General features: G+C 38.8%; 2 long non-coding RNA genes across 2 annotated transcripts; both read right to left on the reverse strand.

The window, feature by feature from the left end:
• Positions 1-8,997: 8,997 nt before the first annotated feature.
• Positions 8,998-17,328, reverse strand: LOC145442950 (uncharacterized). Its single transcript, XR_013916197.1, has 6 exons — positions 17,069-17,328; positions 16,418-16,545; positions 15,485-15,601; positions 13,345-14,885; positions 13,028-13,134; positions 8,998-10,327 (listed from the first exon to the last, which is right to left on the reverse strand). It is a non-coding gene; the product is annotated as an uncharacterized LOC145442950 (long non-coding RNA).
• Positions 17,329-18,050: 722 nt separating this feature from the next.
• Positions 18,051-20,856, reverse strand: LOC145442986 (uncharacterized). The gene is made up of 2 exons (XR_013916240.1): positions 19,897-20,856; positions 18,051-18,743 (listed from the first exon to the last, which is right to left on the reverse strand). It is a non-coding gene; the product is annotated as an uncharacterized LOC145442986 (long non-coding RNA).
• Positions 20,857-24,365: the final 3,509 nt, after the last annotated feature.

Below are 24,365 nucleotides of genomic sequence, written 5' to 3' on the forward strand. Positions count from 1 at the left end.
CGTCGGCTATATCGGGTGGTTTTTGGAAAGTATTTACACAATTATGGCATAATTATACAACTTTGTTTAAAACACCAAGTGCCGATTTGACTGCATGGTAACAGTTATTTCAGCAATAAATTAAGAAGGCTAACGCCAATGCACCACGCAATTTTGTTGTTATATTCTACGTGGTATGGGGCATATACAGTCTACGAGTCAAGATCGTAGTACCGCCAGCAAAGAGGTCATCTTATAATGAAAGTAACAGCTATCACATATAATATACTTATTTAATATGCTGAGTTCTTACCTGGAGTTCTGGGCAACGCTCCCTTCGGTAAGAGTAAGATAATGCAAGCGCTGCCTAGTGGAATGAGCATGATGTAGGCTACGCTGGAACACTTTACCCGTACACACCGACGTCGTTACACTGCAAATGAAGAGATTCTATACATTAGTCCCAGCAGGCCTGCATAAATATATCATATGGCTAACATTTTTACGCGCTATCATGCATTCCGTATTGCGCATAGAAATTCAGGCTAAAATTGTCGAACGTACATAGATTCAAATGATTCATTCAGGGATGTAAATCGTTGGGAGCTATTTCTATGAGGTTCATGGTATTAGTCTTACACAAGTTTTGGATGACCACAAATGTTGATACCTATGTTTTGTCTCATAATGTAGCGTTGTGGTACAGTGCTACGAGTCGACAGTATCCTTATAATCGCTTGGTAAGTTATTGATACCGCTTAGTGCAGATGTGGGATAACTACGACCCGTGGGCCGCTTGTGACCGGCCAAACCGTTTTGTGCGGCCTCGAAGGCCTCAAGAAACTATTTAAAAACATTATTAAAATGCACACTAAAATCTAATTATTACTGTGACTTGACTAAACCTTTTCCTCATATATGTCATCATGAAAAAGAAACTTATAGTCTTACTATGCTGTTTATTTTTTATTTCATTGCTACCTCAAGGTTTCAATTGCTATGTATCAAAAAACGTCCAAACGGGAACGACATAATTCGGTCCATGAGAGTGATTTGAAACAGGCAATTCCTGAAAATTAATTACTTTTAGTGTTGTACTTGGCTAAACCAATTCGCGCGTGTGTTAGGTAGATTCGTTCCTGATATGTGAAGACATATTTTATATATATATATTATCTATATGTTGTAAAAACACATTTATAGGTAACGTGGTTATGAAACCGCCAGCATTGTGTCCTGTGGAGGTAAAGCAAAAGTAGAATCAGCAAATCTATGGACAGATGGTTGCGAACCGATTGTTATCTCCATCCAGTTCTAAGAATAGGCACAACCGACTTTCATCCCTAATTAAATATAGTGACTCGCTTACAACCGGAGGTGATCACAGCAGTTGGCCTTTGATTACAGCTGTAAAATACAGGCGACATGCGCTGTAACATTGCATGTTTCCTCAATCCAAGCCCTACTGGTGGTAGGCTACTATCCTTGCCTGTTTATACATCTAAAGGTAGACAATATGTTTTCAATATGAGATATATATAATTATCATTCATGCAGCGAAAGAATGACCCATCACATATATGTGCACATTGCAAATCCACTGAGGTTAAACCATTGATATGATAAAGCTTTATTGGCCATGAAGAGGCACTTGATAAAATTCATCGAAACCTGACAGAGCCGGGACTAGATTCATTATAACATGCTTCCATCATTGTCGCTCTGAACACTGCGACATTCGAATCCACAATTATTCGATAAGCTTGTAGTATAACAATGTTTGGAACGTTTAGCACAGTGGTTCTCAACCTTTTTTGACACGCGCCCCCCCCTTGGAGATGGTCAAAAAACTCGCGCCCCCCTGACCCCCCTTGCATTTATCGTCATGTCAAAAAGAGCACATCATCTAATACAGAGGTGGGCAACTTTTTTGATAATCATGACCGCATTTCGATTGCTTATGTAGCGTAAGGCCGCATTCCAGGGCATAGCCGCAATGAACGATCTGGACGCAAAATTCCTACGGTAAACTGTCCATATCCATTCCCGGTGAACTCCGGACTATTCTACTTGTCACAACGGCCTATTGTACGCACCGAAATCGCGAGTGGCAATGTTATGAAGAGTTGCCGGGAGGTGCATATTGTCGCGCGGAGCGCGAAAATTTTTCAGGGCCGCGAACGAATTGCTATTTCTTGCCAATTCCCATTCCGGCTCAGATTAAGAAGGGCGCTACTGCATTAAAATAGAAAAATGAAGTCTTGTTGAATTGCGCGGAGGGCGAAGAAAATTTCAAGATTAATTAAAATCTCTCGAAAATGCGGGAGTGAATTCGTAATTGCAATTTGCATGTCTACGGCCACCAACACATACTAATTGAATTAGGCGTCGACGGCCGCTCAAATTCCCTTCTACGGCTGCAGGCTGCCCACCCCTGATCTAATAGTATACATAAGGTATATCTTACGCCAATTTTGAATCTGCATTCCAGTTGTTGAGTCTTTTACATTGCTGACAAATTTCTTCAAATTTGTTTGAAAATAACAAAAAACATTGAACAAGACATCCATTAATTAATTTCAATGTAGGTCACCCTGAGACTAATCCTGTTGCTGGTAGTGAGTACAGAGAGCAAGGCGTCGTTCTGTCCTGCCAGGCTAAATTTGATCAGTTTTCGAAATGAATTAATTGTGTTGATTTATAGCCTAATTGAGGGCGAAACCGGGCAACCTATGTTGCATCTAAGTCTGTCTTAGGCAGTGCAGTTCGCAAGCTACTAACAAGAGCTGTCCAGCGCGACAGGCTTCAGGCTACTGTCAAAGCTATGAAGCAACGAATGACTTACACGTGGGAATTGCTCTCTATATCTCCAAATAATTTCAAAAATTTGCTCAAATGAAGTTGAAATCAGACTATACTCAGTTGAGCGCTGTTGCTAGAGTTTGTATTTTGCAAGCTTTCTTGAATATGGAATAAATTTCATCTTCATTAATCGTCTTCTCATAATGGATGTGAAACACATGTTCAGACACGTACAATTTATACTGACAATTTCTCGCGCCGCCCCTATACTGACTTCGTCAATTTCTCGCGCCCCCCCTGAGAGCCTCCCGCGCCCCCCAAGGGGGGCGCGCCCCCCAGGTTGAGAACCCCTGGTTTAGCAGGATTAGGCGGCATGTCAGGCATATGAACGAATAATGAACATCCTGTTGGCGAATTATTTCATTAATATGCATAGACTAGTGGTTGTGGTTGTTGTTGTTTTGGAATTGTTTGTGTTTAAACTACACCCATCATTTTACACCAGGCCGGTATTTTTATTATGATTCCTTAGCTGCTGACTTTTTGCACAGCCCACGTAAGACACCACTACGCACGCACAACATATAAAAGGGCTGAGTCTCGATGAACCTCAAACAAACATAATGGGATTCCCGAGTTGATCCTGGTAGGACTAGAAACCCGCAATCCATTGGTGTTGCAGCCGCGGAATATACCCTTGCATGCGATTCAATTGGGGCTGTTTTAGAAAGAAATGAATTTAAAGCACCTGCGTTTAAAACATGTTTGTTCATTGTATATGTTCTGTAGTCATCAACATCTATCAGATAAAAATAAAATACCAGTATTTGGGTTCACTTACGTCTGCGACATAAAATGCGTTGAACGTTCAGATGTTGTGAAAGTAGTCATAGTTGATATTTAAGTATATTAGAAACACTAGTAACGGTGGAAAACATACGCCCGCGAATCAATTCCGAGTAAATAAACGCTATAATAGTATTTTTAAGCTCATTTCTATCGAAAAGTGGTATTAAGAATAATAAATATTTCCAACATACAAGTAATCTCTAAAGATAATTACTTGTAGACAAGTTTTAGATGACTAGAAATATTGAGACCAATATTGTGTCGCATAATATAGCATTGTAGTCCAGTATACTCCGAGTCAACAGTATCATTATAATCGCTTGTCAAGTTATTGATGCCGCTTAGTGCAACAACACAAATTCCCGCTAAGCATATAACGTCAAAACTAGACTTTTCTGTGAATATGGCAGCACGTTTGCGGACATATTTCCTGAGTAGGTGGAACTAGCTGGTGACTCGCATGAAACCGGAGGTGAACAGTGAACACTACAGTTGGTCTTTGATACAGCGATAAAATGCAGTCGGCATATGACCTGTAATACTGGATGTTTCCTCAATTCAAGCCAAACTGATGGTACTATCCTGAAGTGTTTTTACGTGTAAGTAGACGTTTTGCTTGTCATGTGAAATACATATTATAATTATTCATGTAGTGAAAGAATGATCCATCACATAGACGTGCACTGCACATTGCAAATCCACTGAGGTTAAACAATTGATATGATAAAACGACAACAGTGACTCTGTTATTTTTCGCACGCTTTGATGAAAATGAAGACGCACACGATAAAATCCACTGAAAACTGATAGAGCCAGGACTAGAACATGCGACATGTCCCCAATCCGCAATTGTGCGATGGGATGACAGTATAACAATGTTTCAAGCGTATAGCACGACATGCCTGATAAGATTAGGCGGCATGTTGGGCATATGCTTGAGCACCCTGTTGGCAATCTATTTGAATAATATGCGGAGACTAGTATTGTTCTTTTAGAATTGATGATGTTTCGACTGCACCCGTTATTTTACACCGGGCCAACATTATTTATTCTGATACCTCAGCTGTCGACCTTTTGCGCGGACTACGTTCGTTTGACACGTTTGTATAAGACACTGCATATACGCAGACTGGATATCAAGGAAGAGTCTATAGATAAACCTCGGACAAATATGATCGAATTCTATAGATGATATCGGTCGGACTAGTAACCCGCAATCCATTGGCGAATTAGGGTTGCGTTTAAAATAAATGAATTTAAAACACAGGTCTAAACCATGATTTTTAATTGACTGTTCAAAGGAGGTCCGCACAGACAGAAAGGTTGAGAGAACCACTGGTGTATTATATCCGTCAAATGTACACTTTCAAAATAGGTCAATTGCGGTCACAATATTCATCAACCACCCATTTCCGTTGAACTGGTGATTCGGTTCATTGCAGAAGTACCATATCCCGCCGTAAACAAGGGTCGTATCCGTGGAAACCCGAACCAAATTCGAAGAGTCTGTCTTTATACAGTAACATCTGTTGCATAGAGCGGCTCCGGCTTCTCGAGCGGTAGGTCGTGGGTTCGATCCCCGGCCCCATACCAAAGACTCAAAAATTGGTATCCGCAGCTATCCTGCTAGGCGCTCAGCAATCACGGATAGCATGGAGGAGAAAAAGACCGAGGGCGCAGACTAAATGACCTCATGGGGCCGTATCGCAACTCCGTCGTCAAAGCATCTCGATAGTGCAGGCGAAAAAGAATATCATATCTCTCTCTGTATTCTTCACAACGCAAACGATGATGTAGAGAAAACCGCGAAACAATGCGCGATAACCAAGCTGAACCTGTTTCAGCGGGCTTGATTGCTAGATTGAATTTATCATTGTTTTTTTTCGCCTGGCTTGTGTCGTTGTTGTTTGTGGTATTCATGATATTTTTTTGGCTACTGTGGTCATTTACACCATACCGTTACTCTTTATGCAGTCGAGTTTTAGCACGGCCCGCTCCAGGCTTTTTTTTAAGAAACCGCTCACATGGATCAGATGGCGAGGAGGAGCCTAGAAAGCCCTCCAACACTTGGTATTGGATACATGCGTGTGTGTAACCTAAAGCAATTAGATCCGGTCAGTGAAGGCAAGCGTGAAAGTGCCTCACATGTCGTCATAATCAGTAAAGGAGAATTGTGAACACCTTCAACGATTACTGGTATTTTTCAGCCTATGTGTTCATGAATGACTAATGTTGAACATTCATTCCCAAAATTACACAGTTGGCATATTCATTATTAACTAAAGGGGGAATAAGCTGTAAAGCAAAGACGAGCCAAGCCTCATTCGTGATATCGCAATTCATTGTTAACACCCAAGAATTTATAATTACTGGTATCAATCCGTTGCTATTGTCGCACGGATCCGGACAATCCAAATATTGATAATGTCCGAGCAACAGCAATTCGGCATTAATATGTACAATAAAAGCGCCGTGAAACGATGCCAGGTATAAAGCACCAGTTAGTTTGCTTCGCTGATTGCTGGCTAATCGTAGCGCGATGAAACAATGTGCTATCTACTTCACGTAGCCTATGTATGGTGAAGCTTGAATTCCTAAGTTGGTGCGGCCAAATACCTTCTCATACTGAGTTAGCTGTTATGTATTTTCCATACCTAACTTAAATTTTAGATATGTATTAACTTTATGCGTAGGCCTACTCAGCACGCGAAAAGTGCTAATGTGCAGCAATAACTCGCCAGTCCGAAAAGCTATCCTTTTCGGGTGATGTATTTGTATATCTAACTTTGAAAGGATTATCAGCTATAAACCTAAACGGGTGTATGGCATGCATCGTTTTGTGATTAACAATTCAGTTCGTTTTTTAATACTAATGCCTATATTGGACGACTTTTCAGGCTAAATGCATCGAATTCAAACTCTCACTGCGTGAGGTGTAGGGGTAGTTTCTCGTCCTGACGTTAATTAATAGGCTTTTGAAGTCGCTGATATTTTTGGGGAATTTGGATGATGAAATTCTACACACGCATGAGTTGACGAACGCCACATCACGACTATAACGAACAAAGTGTAGTCTTATATCGTGCGAAGTCATGACGCTCTCTTAAAAAGTTTAATGGTCTATAACTTTATTCAATCGGGCAATCATTATATATTTGCCAGTTTCATTTTTGCGAATTTCTAGCCCCTACGTTCTACTATCATGTATAATAGGCTCGATATGGAATGAAGTATTCCACTGAAAAACGAAGGTATTGATTCCAAGGGTAAAGGTTGGGAAGATTTCCCTGCTCAGGCACACCCCTTTGAACCCATCCCGCGACCCAAATTAAGTTCTACATCCCTGATGTTTAAGTTTCACAGGACGAAGTCCAATTGTGCCATGTTGATTGATCGGTCTCTGGAAAAAAGCCATTCAATTGTGGATGGATATGAAGTCCATTACAATGAGCCGCGGTCTCACATTGAATGGGAGGTCCGCGGTGGTCTTCCTCACAGCTGTAAATGAAATCATCAATTGATCACATGGTTATAGGAATGATCGTCGAGCCTTTGTAATGCATAATATTACTGGTAGCACAGAGAGTGAAATTATCACTACCATATATTCTTCATTTACTTGCAATTTACATTTTACTCTCTATCCCGCCATTGTTTATTAATTATGATCGCAATCTATTGAATGACCTGTGAGGTGCCGGCGACGAGGAGAAACTTAGCGGTGTCGCCCAAAAGACCCTATTGGCTTCAGCTTGTTATTGAGAATTCAAAAAAAAACGTGAAATATAAATAAGTCACAACCGTCGTAGTGTCATCACTGTATGGTGTCTGCGGAGAAATGAAGTTTGATTGTTCTCGAATTCAATGAAATTCGAATACAACACTCCAAGTATCGAGGGATACAAGTAGCTTGACTGAATAATGCAACTCTCCTGTCTGATTCGACGCGATGTGCTCTGCAAGTGTTCACTGTACAGGCATGACTGTTCAATGCCTTTGAAAACAATTCAATATTTCGTCATTAAATACGCTGTAGGCAATAGGGTACAAGAATGGCATATTGTTTATGATTTGCGTAAAAAATGTATTTTGAATTTGATGAATATGAAATTAAGTACTGGTAGCATCGTTTAAAAATACTTCTCAGAATCAGACATGGGGTGATTACTTCACGAATGTAATCGATTGCGATCGATTGCGATTACGATTACTTCTGAATCACGCGATTACGATTATGATTACAACAAAATCAGGAAGTAGTCGATTACGATTACGATAACATTGGAAAAGTAATCACGATTACTCACGATTACATTTATTTTGCTTCTAATCTAACTAATCTTAGAAGATATTGGTAAACAATATAATGATTGTGATGAAAAGGTGTAATGAGATTACAACTTTCTTTATAGATAATAGATCATTTGCTTGCTACGTCATAATACACCGAATGCCCAACTTTATAGTGGACGATTTATCGCACCCAACCATTTGCTTTCTTGCCAGGTCCGCAACTGCCGCACCGCAAACTCCCTAATAGGGTGGATAGCAGGGTTGTAATGACTCGAGTCGCGATTTTGGTGACTCGACTCGAGTCATTTTTTCAAATGCGTAAAATTACTCGACTCGATTGAATTTTTGCATAAACTCGACTTGTACTCGAGTCATTGTGCATGACTGGAACCAAGTCATACGACTCGAGACTGGGCGGCCAAGACAGACATTTCATTGTAACTACGAAGAATATTAAAGTTAACACATTATTGATATTTCGTCTATCAGTTCTAATACTGCGAACATAGGGCCAGAGACTGTTAAGACTGAGGAAAATAACTATGTTATGAATGCGAGTCGTCTATGTCACTCCAGCAGAGTTGAAAAAGTGGGTTGAACCGAATTGAACTGAAAACTGAACAGTGAACATATAATGACTCGAACTCGGCCCCGTACTATAGCTGACTTGGACTTGACTCGGTGGTGAATTGAGAATGACTCGACTTCACTCGAGTCAAAACTATAAATGTGAGATTGACTTGTGACTCGGAACCTTGTGACTTGGTTACAACCCTGGTGGGGAGCGAGCTCTAAAGTATTTCGTAAATCAACATAAATTATACAGGATATTTTCGCGAGATTTAATTAACTCGAAAATGTTCTTCGAGCTTCGCAATTTATTGTCTCTATAACTTGATTTTATATTGCATACCTCTCTCCCTCAAGAATAAAAGCATGCCCAAGTTAAAGGAATAGGCATTTCGGTACCACACCAAAATACATATGCAATTTCGGTCAACATGCGACTCCGCGATGTGTGCCACCAAAGTAAGACCTAGGCCGAAGCTTTGAGTATGTGTCCATTGTCAATAGCCGCGCAAATAGTCCTGACGTTTCAATCTGAGTCCCACAAAACAAATGCCACCGGGGGCATCCACAGAGGAATGAAGACAAGACAATTTGTGTGTGCGTCTCACAAAAGTTTAGTCTGCTACGTTTGGGTGACTACACTATATTTTGATTATATAACAGATGGCAGGTCACGAATTAACAACATACAATAAAGCAATTATAACAACATATCAACATATCAACATATCACATGTTATATAACTATGAATCACGCGGCCCCAGCTCTACCGGCAAATCTGACCATCGTGAGTTGAGAGGATTAAGAAATAATAATATAATGTAAATACCAATATTCTGACGAAATCCAGTCATCAGCCTGAAAATTGAACACCGTATGGGGCCCAAGACTATAACGTTTGGAATTGGGGTACGACTTGCTATTTTGCTCCTGATTCTATTTTTGGATTTCAAGTATTTTATTCATCCACAAAGAATTGTGTAATTACGATTGGAGATCGTTTCAAGTAGAGTCATAGGAAAAAAGATGAAGTGAACATAAAATTTTGTCTTCCACTACAGATACTGCAAGCTGCCGCCAGGAGAAACGGCAAACAACGGCTCGGATATGATATATATCCCAGCAGCTTCATTGTGGGAATCGTAATGTTTATTTCATTTGGCGAGTACAAAATTTCAAATGTTTGTCCGGTGTACGTAGTACTACGTATTAGGCCTACTGCCCGCCAGCAACAACGGTCAAGCCGCGTTTAACTAGGCATAACCCGACATCAATACATAAGTTACTATTTGAAACTAGGCAGAGTGGTGATTATTATCCTGCTGTAAGGCAGTGGCGTCTGGAGTGTATTGATAACCTGATATACAGCACACTCTTAGCGAAAAGAGTGGTTATACTCACCCCAAAAGGTGGTACACGAAAACAGAACTTACGTAACCCTGCCGGTGTGAATGACCAGAATCCACCCCATTCCTTGCGGTGTATATCGGATATCTCACCCTAGCCGTTAGAATTGATTGGGGCGGAATTTCAATATATACACCCCACTTGAAATCCTGCATCTTCTTCCAAATGGCACGCTATTGCAAATAAACTTTCTTGATTGCATATATTCGATATCAATTGAACCATAATAACATGAAATGGAAACATATTTCGTGAAATAACAAAAACAGAGATCCCAGCGACGGAGAAAAAATTCACTGAAAATACTGCTCGAAGAACATTGTTGCCCATGTAGTATTGGGAAGTCGCCTCCTCCAGGTTTCCGATAAACACTCTTGTACGGCGAAGGCTGAGTCACTATCTTCAGCAAGAACTTGTGGCATCATCCTGAAATCAAAATGCATATTCACAACCCAAATAACAGGCACATATGCTAACATGCATAACTTAATGAAAGACCACAAAAATAGAAGCCATTACGAAGTATATATATTTTCACAAAGTACTTACAAAAAATCAGATGTTACACTTGCTAAGGAATTGCAGCACAGACTGTGGTCCGATAGGGTGAACTTACCGCTATAGGAAACATGTTCACACACGATCACTGTATGTGTGGGCAATTAGGCATCGACAAGATGGAAATTGATGGATAGTTTTCATGCAAGCTGCATGTAACAGGCAGACTTGGACAACTAGAAAACGTTCCCTTTTTCCAAATTGGATTGGAATTATATTACAACTACAAGTTTTTTTTCGAATTAGAGTAGAATTAAAATTTGAGCTACACAGTTGGAAATTAGATTAAAATTATAATTCTAGCTAACAGTTTTTTTCAAATTAGATTAGAATTAGAATTACTGAAATCGCCAAAAGTTGAATCAAACTCCGTTATCATCAAATCATAGTTCATCTTATGAGCATGAGAATAGCAAATTTCTACTGTACATTAGGGTGTTCAAAAATGACTTTTTCTTTCAAATCTACTGGCTACTTGGTAAAATTGTTAGGTTACCTAATTGAAGCCTGCACACCAAATTTGGTTTGATTCCAACCAGTAGCCGCACTGCCGCATTGCTACAGGAGAAGAAAGTTTTTTATTTATTATATGAAAATGAACGAAAAAAGACTAAAAATTTTATGTTCACCCCATTAAATTGTTAGGTTGTCTATAGCAACAATGCTCAACCGATGTGGCTCAATTCCAACCAGTGGAAGCGGAGTTATTGCCGTCACAAAATTTTGGATTTGAATAAAATAGTATTTACGGTGAACGATTCTTTAATCATTTATGACTGTTGTGCCCACCGTAAATACTATTTTATTCAAATCCAAATTTTTCGAAATCAATAACTCCGCTCGACTGGTTTGATTTGAGGCAAATTTGGTGGGCATCGTTTCTATAGACAACCTTACAATTTCATTCGTGAACGGAAAATTTTGAATTTTTTTACTAATTTTTAAATAATAAATAAAATAACTTTCTTCTCCTGTAGCAATGCGGCAGTGCGGCTACTGGTTGGAATTGAACCAAATTTGGTGTTTAGGCTTCAATTCCGTAATCCAACAATTTTACCAAGTAGCCAGAAGAATTTGAGAATAAAGATTCATTTTTAACACCCCTACTGTACAGCAAGCTTGGCTTGTTTCGCACTATACAGTTCTCCTGTAGCATTTCCAGGAAAACCAGACATTAGATTAGACTTAAAATTAGATCATAGAAAGATTTCATACATTCGATTAGAATTGGAATTAGAGCATAGAAACATTTCACAAATTAGAATAGCTTCAATTAGGATAATTACACAACTAGAATACTAGCAACACCGCCTATATCAGAAATAACTGAATACATTTTTGAAGATTCTTGCTGTAAGTAGTGTCACATGCCATTAGTAATTTTATATTAGTCGCGAAGATTCATATCGCAATTTTCAAGGTAGAATCCTCTGAAAATCTGCGTACCATACTTGACTATTTTTCCGACATTTCGTATTCTACTTCCACTTGGCGTAGTTTTGACATGTATTGGGAACTGCTGCATCTACTTGTAATCGAGTATAAATTGAAGTTGGTATGTTTACATCGACTTGAGTAGCAACGCTGGTAACTTTGACCATCTCTGCTTTGGTTTACCTCATAGATGCGACTACGAAAGTTGACATCAGGTGTCATTACTAGGGCAATTTTTTTTGACATGTCAAAAAAAGTCAAAATTAGGTCAAAATTGTAGCGTTAGGTCAAAATTGTTTACAAAATTTGTCAAAATTGTTTACAAAGTCAAACATTTTTTGACCTCTGCATTTCGTTTGTATCGTAGATTTTGCGCTGTCAGTGAACTTATCATTTGATATTTTACAGCTTGTAGCCTACTTTATAGGCCTACAGTTGTAAACGGACCATCGTCTGCTCATTGTGATTCATAAAGGGTCAAATGAAACAAATATGGACATGGTTTTATGGTCAACGTACCAGAATATCCTAGCTGAAGCAAGAATGCTTGGACATTGCATGGTTCTTATATCAAGAAGCGCAAGCTTAAAAATTGTGATATAGACAACATTGTCAGAATGAAGCAGCACGGTTTGTCACCAGCACTGTGCACAAAACTTGCGTGTTGTCAGCCAACAAATGCTGCTGTTGAACGTTCTTTCTCCGTTCTTGGCAAGCTACGTAGTCAGGACAGACACTTTCTACCAGAGAATGTAGGAAAGGATCTTTCGTTGTACTACAACAAATTTTAATTATTTCTACCAGAATACGTAATGTAACTACTGGAATTCTTCATAGGGTCAGATTTCGTTAAAATACTAGTTTTTCATGTAAAAATCTGTCAGTTTTTGAGCCAAAAACGTTTTTTCAGGCCAATCTACTTTGTAAGGACAGACAGTTCCAACCAGAAATGAAGATAAGTAGTACAATTTTAACATTATATGCGAAAACACCTAATTTGCATACGTGAGGTCAAAATTTGGTCAAATTTCAGTTTTTAAGTCAAAAAAGGTCAAAATTTAGATTTTTTTGGTCAAAATCTTCCATGTTTTAGGCAAAAAAAAATTGCCCTAGTCATTACCAAAGTTGTCATACCTGCTGGCTTGATAACGAGTTATTCAGTTTTCGCAGCAAACTTCTAAACTCGGTTAGTTCCTATGATATAATCTTGCTCTTGCAGCATGCAGTCTTTAAGCAGCATCCTAAAATTAGAAGAAAATCAGAGAAAGAGATACATGGACTTGATTTAAATTTGACTACTTGGTATTAATGCAAAACACGAAACGTTTTCTAGTTGGGCAATATTGACTTTCAGAATGGATTCAAAGCGACCGCAGATACAGGTCTGATTAGAAAACCTTGACTTGCCTTATACATGGAAATTAGCAAATTAGCTGGATGCTAATGATTACCTTGCAATTTGTGCTGTTTGATAACGATCCATCACTGTTTCGCAGCATAAGGTTTTATGGTTCAATGCGACGTCGACTTGGTTGAAATGCCCTGACATGATCTTGTATAGTAGCATCCAAAAATTGAAATATTAACCATGAGGTATAAACGTTTAGTTGACAATTTGGATTGGATTCTAAACTCATCTGATATGTGCGCTGGGGGTCTTCAAAAATGGATTTTTTCTCAAATCGTACTGGCTACTTGATAAAATTGTAAGGTTACCTAATTTAAGCCTGCACGCCAAATTTGGTTCGATTCCAACCGGTAGCCGCATTGCTACAGGAGAAGAAAGTTTTTTATTTATTATATGAAAATGAATAAAAGAAGATTTGAAATTTTCTGTTCACCCCATTAAATTGTTAGGTTTTCTATAGAAACATTGCTCAACCGATTTGGCTCAATTCCAACTAGTGGAAGCGGAGTTATTGCCGTTGAAAAATATTGGATTTTAATATAATAGTATTTTTACGGTGACCGATTCTTTAATCAGTTATTACAGTTGTACCCACCGTAAATACTATTTTATTCAAATCCAAATTTTTCGACATCAGTAACTCCGCTCCGGCTGGTTTGAATTGTGGCAAATTTGGTGGGCATCGTTTATAGACAACAATTTCATGGGTGAACAGAAAATTTTGACTCATTTTAATATAATAAATTAAAAAAACTTTCTTCTCCAGTAGCAATGCGGCTGCTGGTTGGAATCAAACCAAATTTAGTGTGCAAGCTTCAATAAGGTAACCTAACAATTTTATCAAGTAGCGAGTAGAATTTGAGAATAAAAAGTCATTTTTGAACACCCCTACTGCACCGCAAGCTTGGCTCGTTTCGCATTCTACAGTTCTCCTGTAGCCTTTTCAGGAAACCCAGACATCAGATTAGAATTAAAATTACCGTAGACCATAGAAAGATTTCATAAATTCGATTAGAATTAGAATTAGAGCATAGTAACATTTCACAAATTAGAATAGCTTCAATTAGTATAATTAGACAACTAGAATATCTAGTTGTCCAAGTCTAGCAACACCACCTGTACCAGGAATAACTGAATATATTTTTGAAGATTGTTGCTGTTAGTAGTGTCATATGCCATTAGTAATTCTATATTAGTCGCGAAGATTCATATTGCAATTTTCAAAGTACAAACTTCCGAAAAACTACTTACCATACTTGACTATTTTTCCGACATTTCGTATTCTACTTCCACTTGACGTAGTTTTGACTTGTATTGGGAACTGTTGCATCTACTTGTAATCGAGTATAAATTGACGGGGTATTTCTACATAGACTTGAGTAGCAACGCTAGTAACTTTGACCATCTCTGCTTTGGTTTACTTCATATATGCGACTACGAAAGTTGACATCAGGTGTCGTTAACAAAGTTGTCATACCTGCTGGCTTGATAACGAGTCTTTCAGTTGTCGCAGCATACTCCTAAACTCGGTTAGTTCCAGTGATATAATCTTGCTCTTGGAGCATGCAGTCTTTAGGCAGCATCCTAAAATTTAAAAAATAATCAGAGAAAGAGATGCATGGACTTGATTTAAATTTGACTACTTGGTATTAATCCAAAACACGAAACGTTTTCTAGTTGGGCAATATTGACTTTCAGAATGGATTCAAAGCGACCGCAGATACAGGTCTGATTAGGAAACCTTGACTTGCCTTAGCCCAGTGGTTCCCAACCTTTTTCGACCCATCGCCCCCTTTTCAAGGTCTACACCGATCATCGCCCCCAAAATTTCGTGTACCGAAAATTGGGCATACAAACTGTAATCACCGGCGGGTTGACTAAAAAAAAAGGTCAAATTTTCGGCTCGATGTCTAATTAGACACACTTTTGTAACTAAATTTCCGTGGGTTGACTAAAAAAAAAAGGTCAGCCGTTTTGACACGTCATCGCCCCCCTATCGCCCCTTCCTATTTTTGCCCCCCGTCCCCCCCTTTGTCCATTTTCGCCCCCCTGTCGCCCCCTTCGTCATTTTCGCTCCCCTAGACTGCCAAATCGCCCCCTGGGGGGCGTTATCGCCCACGTTGGGAACCACTGCCTTAGCCTATACATGGAAATTTGCAAATTAGCTGAATGATAATGAATACCTTGGAATATAAGCTGTTTGATAACGATCCTTTACTGTTTCGCAGCATACGCTTCTACCGTTAAATGTGACGTCGATTTGGTTGAAATTCCATGATATTAGCTTGTATAGCAGCATCCTAAAATTGAAAAAATAACCATGAGGCATACGGTAAACGTTTAGTTGACAATTTGGATTGGATTCGAAAGGCCCACGACATCCGAAATGTGTACTAATGTTGTAGCCTTGACTTGCTTTATGCTTGTAAATAAGCGAGTTAAAGTACAATTTTGTAACTATCCTACGCATAGTATATTACTCACCAACAACATATTTGATTTCACATTCACAGAGTAAGAGTCTGCTACTAATAGCTATCAGTCCTTGAATCTAACAAAACGCAGATTTGTGCATATGCACAGATCGTGTGTATGTCATATCATGAGTCAAGAAGTGCATATATTATGATTTGTTTATATTGATCGAAAGGATAGTTTGATAAACTTTGGCAAGGCTATGTTTGCCTCTTCATATTGGTCAAAACATTGAAGACCCAGCTAATCCGTGCATTGTTGCACACCGAGTTGACCGCAGTAGTGAGCATTGCTACTCAAGCCATAGATGTCAATTTCTACTCAATGACAAGCATATAGAAGTGGCTACGTCAAATCCATGTCAAGCTGCTTCAAATTAAAATAAATATATGAACAGAACTCAGAGAAGTAGTTTCAAAAGAAGTAGTCTGGTTGATGGGTCACATACTCTTAACAGATAGTCTGAGTTGGCCACTGCAAAATATGTTCAATGAGGTAAGCCTGTTCCTAGTCAAGTCTCTCATATTCATAGTGATAGCAATATAGCATCGTCATATTTTCACCCATGTCATAATATCATTAACATTTACTGGCCCCAATTTACGGGGATCGAAAGCTTTCATCAAATGTCCATTGCTCACCTCAGATACCATTGCTTCATATGCTTCAGCCCTTTGCTGTTTGTATGTTACACTTGTTTTCTCATGAGGAGAAATCAATAATTTCATTCTTCAAGAGCCACAAATTTGCGATCTTTGCCCATGCAAGTCTGAAGTAGAATAGATAATATGTTTACCTTAATACCATAACATAACATAATATATAATGTGTATATAGCTCAGTGATAATGACAGGGTGATAGGCCTATAAACATAGCTCTGCATAGTCAGTGGTAGGCTACCCTTTACACTTAAACAGGTCGTGATGTGCTTTGGTAATCAATATAACGACAATCGAGTCGATTTTTTTTTCAATGCACTTACAAACGATGTCGCTCAAACCTAAATTACCGTAGTGTATAATCATAGTTTATGCTGGACCTGTCAACAGTATCTCCATTAGAGACATTGAGCTACTGTGTCTTAGAGATTGGTATCGGTACTGGTGATACAACAATTTATGTGAATTCAATGTATCGTCACTACCGGTACGTTTAAAATTCCAACTTGCTACATATAATTCTGTTCAGTACAGCTGCGACACTGAGTAACAGTCTGAATCGGATCTGTACTGGAAACGCAACGGAACAAATGTTCTTTACTACAATAGTACAGATACGAAATGTAACTCACCATCCAGATATTTTCAATCTCGAAAGAGGCTTTCTTCACAGATTCACGACGACTAATACGGTCAGTCGATAGCCAGTCTGGTCTCTTAAGCGCGGAAATACGGCATATAACGAAACATTTTACATAGCTGTAGCCAAACATAGCAGCAGCTGTTCTGGTGACGACGGTTTGTATATTCCATTATGATGTGACAATTGACTCACTGATGTAATAACTATATTGAAGTTAAGGATCTCCGGAATATTTGTATGTATACTATAATAGACACTTACGTGACCTTTGACACGAACCAATCAGGTTGCAGTAGGATGTAAACAAAGAACAAGCCCGGGCAAGCTTACTATGAGCTCTTATGGAAAAGGGTTGAAAAATATAGGTTTTTAGCAAAATTACATTGAATTGGGAATAGCTGGCTTTGGTGAATGGTAATAACATAGAGCTAGTATGTATATGCAGTGTTATAACCTACAATAAGCATGAATGATGGCAAGCACGCATCAGCATGGTATGTCCAAATGAATGAATTTCTGACAACTTTTCGGATGAAGCAACTATTGCTGTATTATCCTTAGTCGTATACTATAGGATTGTCGTACCGAATAGAATGTATTAGAGGAATAGTGAGTCAGGATATGTGTGGTATCCATTATGTGGCGTTATATGCGTTCTATTTATGGAATCGACATTTGTATATAGTAGTCTACAGTCGTATCATTATCTAGCAAATTACTGTCACACTGGACACTTGTCTGCATATTCAATGATCATATTAATATGATATATGTTAGGCAACATGATCCGTTCCCAGCTGAAATCGTCATTTTTTGTTCTAGCTCGTGTATTGAATCTATCAGGATAAATGCCGGATAAACACTGTGCTAATAGCCTGTGTAACATGGAGATGGCTACCCAGACCGTTCCTGGTGTGCGCTTTTACCTTTCCCAGAGCCAATGACATGCATGGAAGAATGTAAAATCTGGATAAAGGCATGTGGACTTCCTTGTAGTCATCTGAATTCTCATTTTATTAAGAAAATGACGTATCTATTACTGTACCAAAAATATTGAATCGTGACATAATCTAGAATCTAGATCAGTGGTTCCCAACGTGGGCGATTTGGCGGTCCAGGGGGGCGAAAATGACGAAGGGGGCGACAGGGGGGCGAAAATGGACAAAGGGGGCGACGGGGGGCGATGACGCGTCAAAACGGCTGACATTTTTTTTTTTAGTCAACCCATGGAAATTTAGTTACAAAAGTGTGTCAAATTAGACATCGAGCCGAAAATTTGACACTTTTTTTTAGTCAACCCGCCGGTGATTACAGGTTTGTATGCCCAATTTTCGGTACACAAAATTTGGGGGGCGATGATCGGTATTGACCTTGAAAAGGGGGCGATAGGTCGAAAAAGGTTGGGAACCACTGATCTAGATGAAACAATTCTGTGTTTCAAAATGAGTCCAATCTGAAATGCAGTCACACTTGATGCCACAATCAACTTGGTGTGTGACTCGTTTTATTCCACTCCAGTTTTGTTGCTTGATGGTGTGTAATGTATTGAAATTGTTGAAAACAATATATTCAATAATGAGACGAATAGTTGAAATTGGTAGCGGTGATACGTTGTATGAGTCGGACGAGTACGCCTTGATAGGTGCCTGCACAGCAGTATTGCTCTGTAAAATAAACATATTATATATTTTGTGCAGGCTTGATGGATATCTTTTATGAAGCTGCAGAAAGAGGAAGTCGATGGATAAAACGCAAGAAAATCAAATTTCTGGAAGAAGTATAGAAGCACAAAACAGTAAAATCGTCCAGGAAAATTACAAATTGACGGACAATTATTGCTAGTGAAGTTCAGTTCTCAGAGGAGCATCATAATGTCAAAAGATGCGGAGAAGCTGAAATTTTATGCTAGACTACATTAAATTCTTTCTGAATTGCCCGACTTATCCTACTGACGTCAAATTTATAGTATTGCTGTAAGCATAGTATTTAACCATTGGGTCAGCCATATGTAACTGCTTCATTAAATCGCGATTTGGCCATGTAGATATATTTGCATTCATTCATGATTTCTCAAATCTAGAATGATTATTGACTGTCAATAAATCCCATACAACTTTGAAAGGATTGATGGATTGTGGTACACTTACTTTTATGCAGGAACTATTCACAGGGAGCATTTCAGATCGAAATATTAGTTAAATATGTGGATTCGACAAGAAATGTAAGAAAATGATGGAGTTCAGCTATGGTGAGCCAGGCAATGCTATCATGGCAGAAAAGGGATTCACCATTGAGTCTGATATCAAGAAATTGAATCTAGATTTAAATATTCCTGCACGTGATTTACACACCGTCAAATGCCTGAGCCTGACTGTTCCACAACAAGAAAGATGGCGAGAGAACGTATTCATATTGAACAGCTGATCGGAAGAATCAAGGAGTATAAAATTTTGTCTGGTGTCATACTATGCAGCATTGTGTATCACAACTAACCAAATATATATGGACTAATTGCATACTCTAATTCAAGATTGAAAATTAAAAATGAATGACGCATCATATTCGGCAATTGTGCAAATTCAGTTCCATTGTCAATATCGTAATGCCTAATAGCATGCTACGGATCGTAATTGCGCGGTGCCATGGTCAGTCTGTACCAACAGTGCATGTCTAGATATTCCAGTGGTGTGCATTATTGAAGCTCATTTAGATGCCCAATTTGTTGAATGAACAATTCTCCAGATGAAAATGTTCTAGGATTATTTGTGTTTGGTGGAATGTTATAAAACTGAAGACACCAGATACACCAAAATCTACCTTGAGGCAGGAGTTGATCGGTTGCGAGTACGGTGGAGAGATTGCTTGTCAATCACGATGGAGCTCACTGATGCTGATGCAAATCACAATGTAGTCCTTTTAGCTTCAGGTTCTGGATTGTCTTAATCAATGCATATGCATGAGAGCATATATCAGAACTCAATATGAAAATAAATCATGGTTAAAATATCTATTGAAGGAGTCTCTGAAAAAATGTCTTTTTCCTTACTTACCCTGTCTTACAAGTGCAAGACCGATCAATAATGGATTTTCCGAGAACGTGTATTTCCATTGAGTGTGTTATCTCACTTTTCCGCAAGTTGCGATAACATTGGCTGTTCACTAGAATATTGCTTCTAAAAAGAGTGGATTGTCTCCTCAATCTTTATCCCTAAATCGTGTGCATAGCGCTCCATGAAATACTTCGTAGCTTTCTCCGCGGTGTTAGAAGAAGATGCTGTTCCACTCAAATCCATAAATTCGATAGAATCTCCATAGCTTTCAAGTTTCATAATCAATACACAAAAATTGTGATGTGTGGCAGCAGCTATATTTTATAGTATATATATTTCTGAACATGAGATATGCTTGAAAATTTTGCTCGAGACCTGGAGCCTATGAAATCGTTAAAATATGCATTACCACAATCCTATAGTATAGTATACAACAATCGTCGCTTAATCAGAAAAGTTGTCAAAAACCCGTGCATTTGGACACAGCACGCTGGTGCGTACTTGCCACCATTCATGTTCATCCTAGATTAAAAGCTGCAACCACATACTAGCTCTACGCTATTACTATTCATTAAGGCCAGTCATCTCCAATTCAACGTAATCTTGCTTAAAACCTTCATTTTTCAACCTTTTTCCATAAGAGCTCATAGTAAGCTTGCCCGGGCTTGTTCTTTGTTTACATCCTGCTGCAACCTGATTGGTTCGTGTCAAAGGTCACGTAAGCGTCTATTGATTTATCGGAAATATGGATTTGATAGCTGTGAAGCTGCAGATTGCATCATAATAAGCTTCAAAAAGTCTTGCAGTACTAGATTTATCTTCATAGATCGAACCATTGATACGATCCGAAAGCTGTATGCGAATTGTCGGTTAGGCTTAGTGTGCAATTCATAAAGCTACCAAATAGTGAATAACACATCAATATAGATATGAAAATAACCAGGAAACTTTGCCCAATTTAGTCCCTCTTTCGCCCAATTCAATGATTGTTCCGTGACGTAACCTGGTGTTCCATTCTAATTTGAATTCTTGCTACGCCCATATTGCGTACTGCTCATATAAGTTTGTGGCTGAAATTTAACTCCTTCTAGTATTCCCAGCTCTAAATACCCTTAACCTGCATTATATTGTGGTTATACACTAATGCTGTGCGGAATAGGCCCGATATATTTTGTACATATAGGCTACGTGCAATGTACATTGTACAATTGTGCATTTGACGTGACATGAAAGAAATTATAAACCAGTATCGTGACAACTTCATAATGTGTCGTATTTTGCCACACACTTGAGATACATCGGTCACACTATAGCAGACAGGGTGAAATTTCAGCCAAAGTACGAGTACCGCAGTGCACGATAAATGTGAATTACAATATGATATTGCGGACTTAGCTATTATTCATTCATGTCAATGTAGCACACGAATGTTATACAACGAATGCTTATTTGTCACTGAAGCTGAAACTATATGCGTAGGCGAATTTACTTGATCGAACCGGGTTAAATCCATAAAAACTGAACAATGGAACATTGCCGAAGCCTACCCAAGAAGCCTTAAAGACATGGACAACGATAAAGTGGGCGAAAACACGCATTTTCGGTGGATAATTCAACCCCAAAGAGAATATGTCCTACACGACCTACAGTTAGACACAGCAGAGAAGTTCTCAAGTGCCCATACAATGATCAGTACAGTGATTCGACTGAATTTTTAACAAGAATGCAGACTTGCCGCACCCCTGCCTGCTTAACCAGGCTTCTGACCGACACAGACTTAAAACTTCAACAGTCAAGTTTTGTGGAAGCGGCTAGCGCGGATTGAATCCCAAACTTCATATTTGTCTGACAAAAGGTGTAATCTTTAACAATTCACCCCAAATGCCAATGCTTGGGGTGTATATCTTATGGTATATGTGTGCAGGGGTGTGTTCGGCTCATTTCCACCAATAGCTTAGGTGTAAATGACAAATTTAGTACCCAATAGGTGTGGTGACCCAAAACACACCCTACGCTAGGGTGTGAATTGCGAAAACACACCATTTTCGTTTACAGTGCATGACAGGTGTTCTTACAATCGCACTACATTGAACATCGAATGTCTATTTCATATGTGTGGCTGTGGAGTGTGGATACAATGACGAGCAAAGCCAATATACTTGTGACGTAATAATGAGCAGTGGCGTTTGAAAATCAGACATTTGTGCTATCAATAAACCTGGTATAATATGTGCTTGTTCACGAATATTCAGTTTATGTCATAGTCCTTGCGCAATTAAAAAGTAATCGTTCATGCACAAAGCAATCGATTAGATATGTGGAGTAGTCGATTACGATTACTTCGGAATTTTTTCGAATGTAATCGATTGCGAATACGATTACTTGATTATGCTGTAATCGTCGTAATCGATTACGATTACTAATCGCGATTACCCCATATCTGCTCAGAATAATGAAAAATCAAAAATGTTGTTGGGTGAAATGCATGCTTCAAAATCGATCGACTATCATCTTCATTCATGAAATGTTTACTTTGCATACAGTTGACTTGTAACCTGTCTCATTGTACGATGCGTTGCCAGAAAAATGTGGGGACCATACATACGATCACTATATCGCATACTCGCGTATGTTTGTTTGAATAATCTGGGCTACAATTGAAAGGACACAGGATTATTCTCCAACACTTTGACTATAAATATAGTACGCCATGATTAGGTTATCATGTAGCAGACCGCATGCGTCGGTATAGAATTTCGACAGTCGCATGCTCTAGAATCTAGATATATATTTCAATGAAATTCAATTACATGCGAGATTTCGTGAAAACTTGTGAGTCTTAGAGCGCATATATGTGATGTATTGTATATGAACTGGTATGCTGATATGCATACTAAAAATTCGTAGACTTAAAATGTGCTCCATACTTTGTCAACTAATGCCCTCTCGGAACCATACTTGGAGTGTTGAAGGTGTGTCCATCATCATCATCATCATCATTGATATATTAGCAATTTTATCAGTTCAATACACCACAAAAATGCGATACAATAAAAGGATAGGAAGGTGTCGAAGCGACTTGGAGTAGTCTATGGGATCAGACACCCACCTCGGCCTAGGCGATGTAAATAGGAGGCATGCACACTGAATGAAAAGTAAAAGAAGATAGTATAGAAAAAGCAAGCGACAAAATGAGGGGCATGCCATGGAAGGCGAGGTCGATAGGTCAGGTCGTGGTCCGGTAGTCTTGAGGATGGACTAGTATTCACTTAGTAGTAATTGTTTGTGTTTCGACTTGAATGTGGACAAGGACATGTTCGTCGACGACGGATGGCCTGCGGGATACTGTTCCACACGTCAGGTCCGGCATATTTGATAGAGCGATGATCTTTTCGGTCCATCATATGATATTTGGACGACGTGGACGCGCGTGTGTTGTACTTGTGCGCTTTTGATTCCGAGGTAGAGAAGTCATTGAAATATTCGGGGCCTAAATTTCGTTGGCAATGTCTACTACGAAATGAATGGAGCGAAAGTGGTACATGCTGTGATTTAACAGTCGAGTAGTCATAAACACAATTGTGGGCCGCGTGTGAAGTGAATTGCACGGCAAAACATAACAATCAAACAGCAACATAGTATGCAGTCGCATGTTAACTGCTGGTGATAGAGTCCTCAATTTGAACATTGATAATAATATTATTTATGGCAAAAGATGACAGGCCACGTGTTGTTTCTCGCCACACTATCCTATTATGAGTAATGTGGTTCGAGGCAATAAGTTAATCGGAGAATATTGCTTCCGTGACTACATTGATGGTTGTATAATTTATTAACTCGAAGACTTTTCGTGTGCCCCTATCAAGGGTTAACGGCATATTGAGAAGCATATATAAACATCGATTCAAATTAAAACCAATTTGGGAAAGTATGACATAATAATGTAATAATAATATATCGCTATACAAAGTCAACTGTACTGGTAACTATGTGGTAGTCATAGCAAAGGGAGATCAAATAATGCAATACACGAAAAATGCTGAACAAATATGCAACAGTATATATTAATAAAAAAAAATCAAGATTATAAATCTATACACTGTTTCTTCGTAATGAAAATTCTTCGTGTTGAAATATATGCCCGTCGGTCAGCAAGTTCATTAAAAGTGGGAGCGATAGTTCTCTGCAGATTTTTGCGCTTGAGCCGCTGCTGGTTACTTCGAGACGAATTTGTTT

Source organism: Botryllus schlosseri, chromosome 7 (assembly GCF_051294905.1).
Source record: "Botryllus schlosseri isolate E-star chromosome 7, Bs_hap1, whole genome shotgun sequence".
In the NCBI taxonomy this organism is placed as follows: Eukaryota; Metazoa; Chordata; class Ascidiacea; order Stolidobranchia; family Styelidae; genus Botryllus; species Botryllus schlosseri.